General features: G+C 44.6%; 1 pseudogene; it reads right to left on the bottom strand.

Moving 5' to 3' along the window:
• Positions 1 to 2,973: 2,973 nt before the first annotated feature.
• LOC115898299 overlaps positions 2,974 to 9,344 on the bottom strand; it is a 36,589-nt pseudogene continuing 30,218 nt past the window's right edge.

The following is a 9,344-nucleotide window of genomic DNA, read 5'->3' as shown; positions in this document are numbered from 1 at the left end:
TGTGTGTCAAAAACAATCACCCTTTTTGCTTTTAGATTTTAGGAGCGAAAACAAGAAATTGAAGGGGAAATAAGACACAACATGCTCCAGCCTCAGCCAGCCCAGAGAGGGGTTCCCACGGTGCCACGGCAGGCTGAATGGCTCCTCCAGTGCCGCCAGAATGGACGCTGAGGCCAAGGAGGCGCTGAGAGCGATGGCTGCTAGCACATTGTCACCTCTCAGTATCAGAAGAACAGACGTATTATAGCTAGAAGAAGTAGGAAAACAGCTATAGCTAATGCTTCTTGTTACATAAGATCTGCCTCCTCAAGGACCCCCCACCCCTTAACTTACAGCCCAAATATCTGTGGTGTCTCCATGACTCAAAACCAGAAAGTTCAAACTCGGCCCTTTCTTTTAAGGGTTTTAGGAGGGAAAGCAGTGTCAAGTCTTGAAGGGCTGGACTTGCTGTGACACAGGAAAACGAGATGTGCGGGGTAAGGGATAGGGATGAGGAGGAAAGGGGCCACTCGGCTCTTCCCTAAAGTAGGACAGCAGCCACGGAGGGATAGAATAAGAATCCAGACAGACGGAGTAAAGCAGTACGGGCGTAGGTTTCTCCGCACAGTGCCTTATCTAAGGGCATGGGAAAAGTTACAGGATGACAGAAAAGGTGAGCAAGGAGGTCTGCAGGGTGGCTATTTTGAATCCACCACTGGTCTAAGGAGGAGATGGTCCAGTCATTGGGGCATGGAGTATGGCGACCTCAACACCAGCAATCTTTATGGTGTCAGAAATCCCAAATGGGCGAATGTCTTCCACATCCCTCCCCGTAACAACACCTGATTTGTTTCTGTCAGAAAAGGCAGGACTGGGATGGCCAGCCCAAACGACTGATAAGAGATTTGACCTCCTGAGATAGAAAATCTATATTAAGGACTCTGAAGAAGTCCTTGCTCAGTGTCTATTGTCCTGTTTGGTGTCTGTCTAAATTTTGTATGTCCGGTTGAGCAGGGCTGAACTGTTTTCGCACTGGGATATATGGGAATGACAAGGCAGCATGTGACTTCCAAAGTTAAGGTCACTTTGCAGTCTCGGATCGCTAAGCCAGCTGTCATGTTGTGAGGAGGCTCAAGTTGTCCTGTGGTGGGTCCCTGTGGCAAGGAACCGAGCTCTCCTGCTGACACCCAGCAGTGCCTTCCCAACTATTAGAGTGAGTCACCTTAGAAGCACATTCTCCAGCTCCAGTGCATCCTTTAGATAACTGCCACTCTGGTCACCATCTTGTCTACAACCTCATGAGAAACCTCAGCCAGAACCACCCAGCCAAGTTGCCTCTGAATTCCTGAGCCACAGAAACTGGGAGATAATAAATGTTTACTGTTCTAAGACTCTAAATTTGGAGTAATGTGCTATTCAGCCATAGAAACTGACACTTATGTCATCATGCCTGACACTGCTGTCTCCGTGGTTTCACATCCCTGTGGTTAAAGCTCTCTAAGGGCTCATCATTAATTTCAGGATAAAATCCAAATCCCTTAACATAGCATAGATCTTTTATGAACTGCCGCCTGCGTACCTCTCAGTCCCATCCGGCCCACTCTGCCTTTCCTCCTTGTGTCACTCCAGCTACTCTGAAACACACTGCACCTTCCTAAATGAGGACAAATAAAATGGCCAGGCTTTTCATAGGATGCCCAGTGAAATTTGAATTTCAGATAAACAATGACTAATTTGTGTGGTTATACAACATTTGGGACATACTTATACTAAAAATATTGCATGACACATACTTATTCTTAAAAGTTATTATTTTATCTGAAATTCACATTTAATAGGGCATCCTGTACTTTCCGTTGCTAAATCTGGCAACCCTACAGATGTGAGCTGCTCACTTTCAGCTCCTGCTCAGCCCCCAGCTGGATCACTACATGTGCCCCATAGCTCCCTGCCCTACAAGACTTGGCCCAGACATCAGTGCCCCTAGAAAGCCTAGGCTAATTTCTCTGCACTATACACAACTAGGATGGGTCAGATGTGCCTGCTGCAGGTTCCCACCCACCTGTCACACCTCTCTCATGCCACACACTTTGCAAGTATTTGTTTACCTGTCTCCATTACTAGACTCTGAGCTTCTTGAGGTCAGGCACTATCTTACTCACCACAACGTGGCTTCAGTGCCAAAAACATAGTATAATCACAGTTTACAATTACTTAAGATTTACTCTAAGCTAGTCGTTGTTCTAAGATGTTCTGCATGTATCAATTCATTGAATTTTCATATCAAGCCAAAGGAGGTACTATTAATAACCCACTTTTACTGGGGAGGAATCTGAGGCAGAAATAGCTTTTGCGACTTCTCCAGTGTCATTTGAAAATGGCAGGGAAGTTGGGGTTCAAAGCCAGGAGTCTGACTGCAGAACCTACACTCTAACAAGCTAGACACATTGCGTCTTTACAGTATATCATAAGTGCTTGCCAAATGCATGTAAGAATTGACTATCCAGCTAAGTTTCTCCAAACTAGAGCACTGTCTTTAAGCAGGGACTTTGCTGCCTGTGCCCCTCCCAGCTCTCTCTCCAGTCACCACTACCAAGCACAATGCATGGTGCCTTCTTCAAAAGCAAATACCTTCTTTCTTCTTCAAATCCTGACTACAGATCCAGGGTAGCACCATATACCACACCTCCCTAAAAAAACTGGTTACAGGCAAGGTGCGACAGCTCCCACCTGTAATCCCAGCACTTTGGGAGGCCAAGGCGGATGGATCTCCTGAGGTCAGGAGTTTAAGACCAGCCTGAGCAACATGGCAAAACCCCATCTCTACTAAAAATACAAAAAATTAGCCAGGCATGGTGGCACCTACCTGTAATCCCAGCTACTTAGGACGCTGAGGCAGGAGAATCCCTTGAATCTGGGAGGCGAAGGTTGCAGTGAGCCCAGATCGCACCACTGCACTCCAGGCTAGGTGTCAGAGTGAGACCCCATCTCCAAATAAATAAATAAATAAATAAAAATAAAAAAATAAAAGTGGTTACAGCATGTGCCTTAGAAATATAAGCCAAAAGAGCACTGTGGTTATTACTGTGAGTTCTAGAGTAAAATTCCCTCAGCTTAGATCCTAACTCTACTGCCTATTACCTGTATGGTTTTGGATGAGGCCCTGAGACTTAGATTCTTCATCTGAGAAATGGAGATGCAGCATCTGGAACATAGCATGTCCTCAATAAATGTCAACTGTCACCATTGTCGTTGTCAATCCACTCAGCCCACAGGCAGGTATGTATGGGCCTGGCAAAAGAAGTTCAGAGGAGGCTGCAGGCGCAGGAGAGCATGTGGAGAGGCTGCGTGGAGCTGCGTGCTCGGGGGACTGCACACCCAGTGAAGTGCGGGAAGAGTAAGCAGTGATGAGTTCTGCATCAGTGGGGCTGGGAGCGTGTGCGGGGCTGTACCTGGACATGCTGGCAAGGTGGGGACTGCACCTGTGGGCTTGGGGACTGCGCACACGGAGGCTGCAGACGCTGGGGAGGGTGTGGGGGACTGTGCATGGGGCTGCCCTCACCTAAGGCAGCATGCTCCAGGAAGCGCAGAGGCAGAGGTACTGTGCTCGCTGGGGAGCTCGTGGGGACACGCAGGCACTGCCCGCGCAAATGGCTTCAACCGCATGCCCCCCAGCCCACACTTTATGATCGCCATCATGACCGGGAGGTCCGCAATGGCGGGGGGTACAAGTCGTTGAGGCTGAGAGGCGAGTCAGGCCTTTCCAGACCTCGCCTGACTGGCTGGGCTGCGCGGAAATTGACTGGTACAGGGACTATTAAAAACAGTCAGACAAAGGAGAAATAAGCTCAAAAGTGGAGTTTGAAGAGCCCTTTCAATCTTCCCGCCCCAGCCAGTCCAAGGGGCGGCTCAGGGCCTCCCAAGTCCCGGAGCTGGAGAAGGAGAAAGAGGTGGAAGAGTTGGGGCTGCCTCTGCAGCTTTCGACACTAGGCGGAGGGCACCTGCCAGGGGGCAGCGTGTAGGTCTGCAAGCTGAGAGGCGAAACAGCTTACAGCTGGACGTGATCGGGAGGAACCTTCTTCTGGGCTGCTTTCACAAGCACCGAGGCCGGGGTACTACCAGCACTGGGGAGCACGCGAGGGGACAGGCAGGGACTGCTCTCGTGAATGGCTTCAATTGCACTCTCCCCCAAAACCACATTTCACAGTTGCCATAACAACCGGGAGGTGAGGCTGCTGGGCCAGTCAGCCCTTTCCAGACCTTGCCTGACTGGGCTGGCCTGCACCGGAAATTGACCAAAACAGGGACTATGAGAAAATAGTCCAGCAAAGGAGGAGTAAGCTCAAAAGCGGAGGCTCCAAAGCCCTTTCAATCTTCCCGCCCCAGCCAGACCAAGCTGCAGCACGGAGCGTCGCAAGCCCAGGAGCCTGAGATGGAAGAGTCGGGGTGGCCTCTGCAACTTTCCACCCTAGGCGGAAGGAACTTGCCAGGGGGTGCGCGGACATCCGCAATCTGAGAGCGCCAAACAGCTGTAAGTGATCGCCAAGACCCTTCTTCTCGGCTGTTTCCAGTTGATCCATAATTTCCTGGCACAGCTGCGGGAAAGGGTGCACCAGCTGCAGGACATCGGTTCTCCACCAGGACCACTCTTGGCATCTGTGAGGAGAGGGCAGGAGAGCCCTAGGAGGGAGCCCCATGCCGCTTTTCTTGAGTCTTGAAGGAGATCAGTTTAACAAGCTAGGGTTTGTGGGTAGCAAATAATAGCAAGGTCCGAGCTCTGGAAAAGCGTGGCAAGAATCGCCAAGCCCCATTAGTTCTTGTTTTAAAACATTTTCAGGGTTTTCTAACAGTAGTCACCCCCATGTCACAAAAAGGAAATGTTACCTGAATCAGGGCAGCCAATTATCATACTTGGTAAAAAGTATTCGCTGGCTCTTGGGTAACAGAGATTATGTTTCTCAGCACCTGAAAGCAGAATAAAATGGAGTTTAAAAAAATTAGTTGAGAACATTTATAATGGAAATAGGGCCAAAGTAGATATATATTGCCCAATTGACTTCCATCTTGCTGTGGAGCTTCAGTGCCTACAATTGGGAGATTTCCTTATCTATGCACCTGAAGGGTTTTTTCTTCCCCCTATTCCCTTCCCCTCATTCCCTTCATTTTCTGTAGCATAAGAGGGAGCTCAAATGTAGTTGCTGTTTGTATAGAATCAGTTTTGAGCCTAGCCCTAAGTCAGACTGGCTGCTGATATAAACTGTCAGATAAATGTCTCTTAATGTCAATTATTGTACTTTTCTCAATGTAAGTTGACTGTTGATGTCAAAGTAGAGTGTGTCCCCACACTTAAAGTGTTAACAGTACTTGAGAAAATGATGGAGGTTCAGACTTGAATTTTATCAGATGTCTAATTATGCCAGAGAACACAACCCACGTCCAGAATCAACGTGGTCCTGGAAACCAAGCTGTACTGCCCTCCCCAACACAAGCTCCAGTGCACCGAGGTCTGGTGCACTGAAGGAACCCTAGGGTTGGGTGAAATAATGCGTGACTATCATGAGTGTTACAGGAGTTCAGAAATGTGAAAAATGCTTTAGGATGGGAAGTGGGAAATGAGATCAGGGAAGACTTTTAGGAAAAGGTGAGATTCGAATTGTGACAAAAGGCTAATATTTGGATATGTGGAGCTGAGATCAGTAAGTGTCAGAGGCTGATAGAACAGCATGAGCAAAGTCATAGGAGGGAGAAAACATGAAAGCCAAGTAGGCTGAAATGAAGGGCACGAAAAAGAAGTAGTAGGAAATAAGTTGAGAAGGTTGATTGGGACCAGCCTTGGAGAGTCTAATTCAAGGTTAGGTGTAAGGCATTTGAACTTCATCCTGTAGGAAGGCATTAATTATTTTCTTTAAAAAAATTGTTTTAATGAGATGAAATCACATAACATAAAAATAGTTTTAAAGTCAGCAGTTTAGTGGCACGCAGTACATTCCCAATATTGACACCAAGCGATTTTTAAATAGAGTGACATGATCAGAAGTGAGCTTCAGAGATTAACTCGGCAGCAGTGTGTAAGAGAGACTGAGAAAGGGAGCAGAAAGAATAATTGGAAAACTAGCACTAGAATCCAGGCAGTAACAGTCTTCACAAGGGTAGCCACAGCAGACATGGAGAAGACAGGTGAGACCTGATGGAGACAGACTGACAGGAGTGGATGGGTGGCCTGGTAGAAGAGGAGGCTGGGAAGGGAGAAAGTTCAGGAATGAAGGTTTTGGATTTGGGAGTTATCTCTATAGACGTGAGCACTGAAACTTTAAGAATGAGTGAAATTGCCAAGAGAGAAAAGTGAGCAAAGGACAGACACTTGGGGAAAACTTCTGGTTTTAAGAGATGAGAGGAAAAGGAAAAACCAGATAAAATCAGAGTAGTCACAGAAATAGAAGAACTGGGAAAGGTGGTGTGATGAAAGATGAGAGGGGAAGATATCCAAGAATCTGACCAAATGCTACAGAAAGACACAAAAGAATTGTGATAACTAAAAGGTCGTTGATCATTAAAAAAAAAAAAACTTATGGGAACTTAGTAGAAAGAAGTTGGCCAAAGATCTTGTCATTGAACCAGCGGAGAGAGATGGGGAGTATATTAGTTTGACGGGCTGTCAGACCGCAGAGAGTGTTTTAAGGTGTAGGAGTTTTAAAGGCTGAGGGGAAGGATCAAGGGAAGAGGATGAGATTGAGATTCCAAGGGAGGAAATAATTAGTGGAGCAAGTCTTGGAATATTTGGGAGGGTAGAATTAAAGGCACACATTTGAGAAGCTAACTGTGGAAAAGAAGAGAGAGAATTCCTTTTCTGAGATGGCAGGGAGTAGAAATGCAAGGATTACTATGTGGAGAAATGTTAAAGTGAAGATAAAAGAAGTTGGGAGTGCTGGCGTCTAATGGTCTGTTTCAGTGAGGTATGAGGCTGGGTCACCTTCAGAGATGAGATTGATAGGCTGCTCGGGTCCAGGGGACATGGTTCTGTCACAGCTTGGAAAGGGCATGTGATAAGCCCTTCAAGCATTTAGAATACTGGCATCACTACACTGTATCTTTTTTTTTTTTTTCAGATGTGGTATGTGGGTTGAGGGAGAGAGAGACACAGAAAGATTCTGAGCATCTTTGGAAAGCTGGATGTATTTGGTAGTATATTTGACCTTTTCCTTATATATCATCTGAAGAGTTTTTGCCAGTGTATATAGTTTTACAAATAGAAATAGGATACAAATATAGTTGAATAGGATAGCCTCTGTATATTTTAAAATTAATGAAGCCTAATAAACAGTTAATGAGCATCTTTACAACCTTTTAAATTTTTTACCTTTTAAAAATTATAGCAACCGTGCTTGCGGACAGTCCAAAAATACACCAGGGGCCATACTTTGCCTATCCTGATATAAAACAAGTAAATCTTCTGAGAAGTATTTAAGATAAGCCCAGGACAGTTAGTAATATAGGAAAAGATATGGATAAGCATGGTTAAGAATTTCAACATTGCTTTTAAAAATTTTTTTAATGTAATTTCTTCAATAATTATTGAATTAATTTGCATTTATTTTGTTGGCCAAGTGGAGTAATTTTTTAATTTTTAAGAGGCTATTATTGGTGGTTTATAAGATGACTTGCCAAGTATGTTTGGGATAACCATAAGAAATACCATTATAAGATCTCAGAAGGGAGGTAGGACTTCTGGAATAGCCAAGGAAATGCACTCCTCCATGACGACAATGAAAATACTTGGAAAATTATCAAAATCATTTTCTTCAAAACTCTGGAAATTAACCAAAGGTTTACAACAATCTAAAGGACATTAATTCAAGAAAAGCTGCTGAACCTCTATAAGAACAGCAAAGTTTGTGGTGCTTTAACTTGTCCTATTCCCCACTCTTCTCTCCCCAGCTCCATGCTACTCTTGAAAACAAGCAATTCCCCCAACGAAATTGGGCCACAGGCTGCGTTTGCAGCTCCTGTAAAAGCTCCATACCCAGAGCAGTCTCTCCTAGCTCCCTGGTGAAGTCTTACGTATACATGGGGCGCTGGCACAGGTGACTCCAGATTAGTCTCGTAGGCCATCTAGTAGCTCCTAGGTCTGGGCACTTGCAAAGAGCTTGTGATTCATCAAGGGTTGAGTTGCACAATGAGGCTTTTAGATGTGCTGCTGAGGAAGTGATTGCCTGCATTTAATCGTCTTCTGATGAATGCTAGGGAAACTGATCTAGAGTGGCTCCTCCTGATTAGAACTAGCTGAAGCATACTGTATATATTTACTTCTTTTAAAAATTTCATATAAAGGAATAGAAAATAATATGAAAAAAACGAAAAAGGTCACAATGATCCGTAATTCCATCACTCCTACCAATTACCTGAACTAAAAAAACTCTCTCAAGTCTCTCCCTTTGCTTGTCAAGCCCCGCTGCAGACAGGTAAGCTCTGTTCAGAATTTACTTTGTGTCCTGGATTTTTTCCTATGCTCATAGGAAAAAAGGATTAGCTGGCCATCTTGCTTTGTATGCTATCTTTCTAGACATGTAAAATAATACATTTGAAATACTTGTTTTAACGGTATTTTATAATAAAGCAGCTTTTAATAACTTTCCTTTTTTTCTTTTTTCCAGCTGTCCTTATGGCAGTTTTACATTGGTAAGATTTAGTTTCAATTTGAAATATTTAAAAATATTTGAATTAAAAATTGCCATCACTCTTTGCATACTTCTGGCTATATTTGTAGAACATCTTTATGTGCACCAATTTATACGTATATTTTGCTTTTTTACAAACCTCATATGTGAAGCAGCATTTATACAACAGATGCATTAAGGGAATAGTAACTTACGAATTAAAATAATTTTGCTTTACCAAATAATTCACTACATGCTTCTTTAAATATCTAGCTTTTCTAGTGTATTTTGCATGTGTAGTTCATTTAAAACCCTCCTTTATTTTATGGTAATTACATGTTGTTAGTGAAATAACTTTTTTTTTTTTTTTTTTTTTTTGAGACAGAGTCTTGTTCTGTCTCCCAGGTTGGAGTGCAGTGGCACGATCTTGACTCACTGCAACCTCTGCCTCCCAGGCTCAAGTGATTCTCATGCCTCAGCCTTCCGAGTAGCTGGGATTACAGGTGTGCGCCACCACACCCAGCCAATTTGTTGTATTTTTAGTGGAGACGAGGTTTCACCATGTTGGCCAGGCTGGTGTCAAACTCCTGGCCTCACCTGCCTCGGCCTCCCAAAGTGTTGGGATTACAGGCATAAGCCACCACACCCAGCCAGTGAAATAACTTTCGTGATAAAGTTTTAGTAACACCTGCCAATTGGAAATCAGGTAAA

This window comes from Rhinopithecus roxellana, chromosome 6, assembly GCF_007565055.1.
Source record: "Rhinopithecus roxellana isolate Shanxi Qingling chromosome 6, ASM756505v1, whole genome shotgun sequence".
Lineage (NCBI taxonomy): Eukaryota > Metazoa > Chordata > Mammalia > Primates > Cercopithecidae > Rhinopithecus > Rhinopithecus roxellana.
This window is presented reverse-complemented; position numbering and strand designations above follow the sequence as displayed.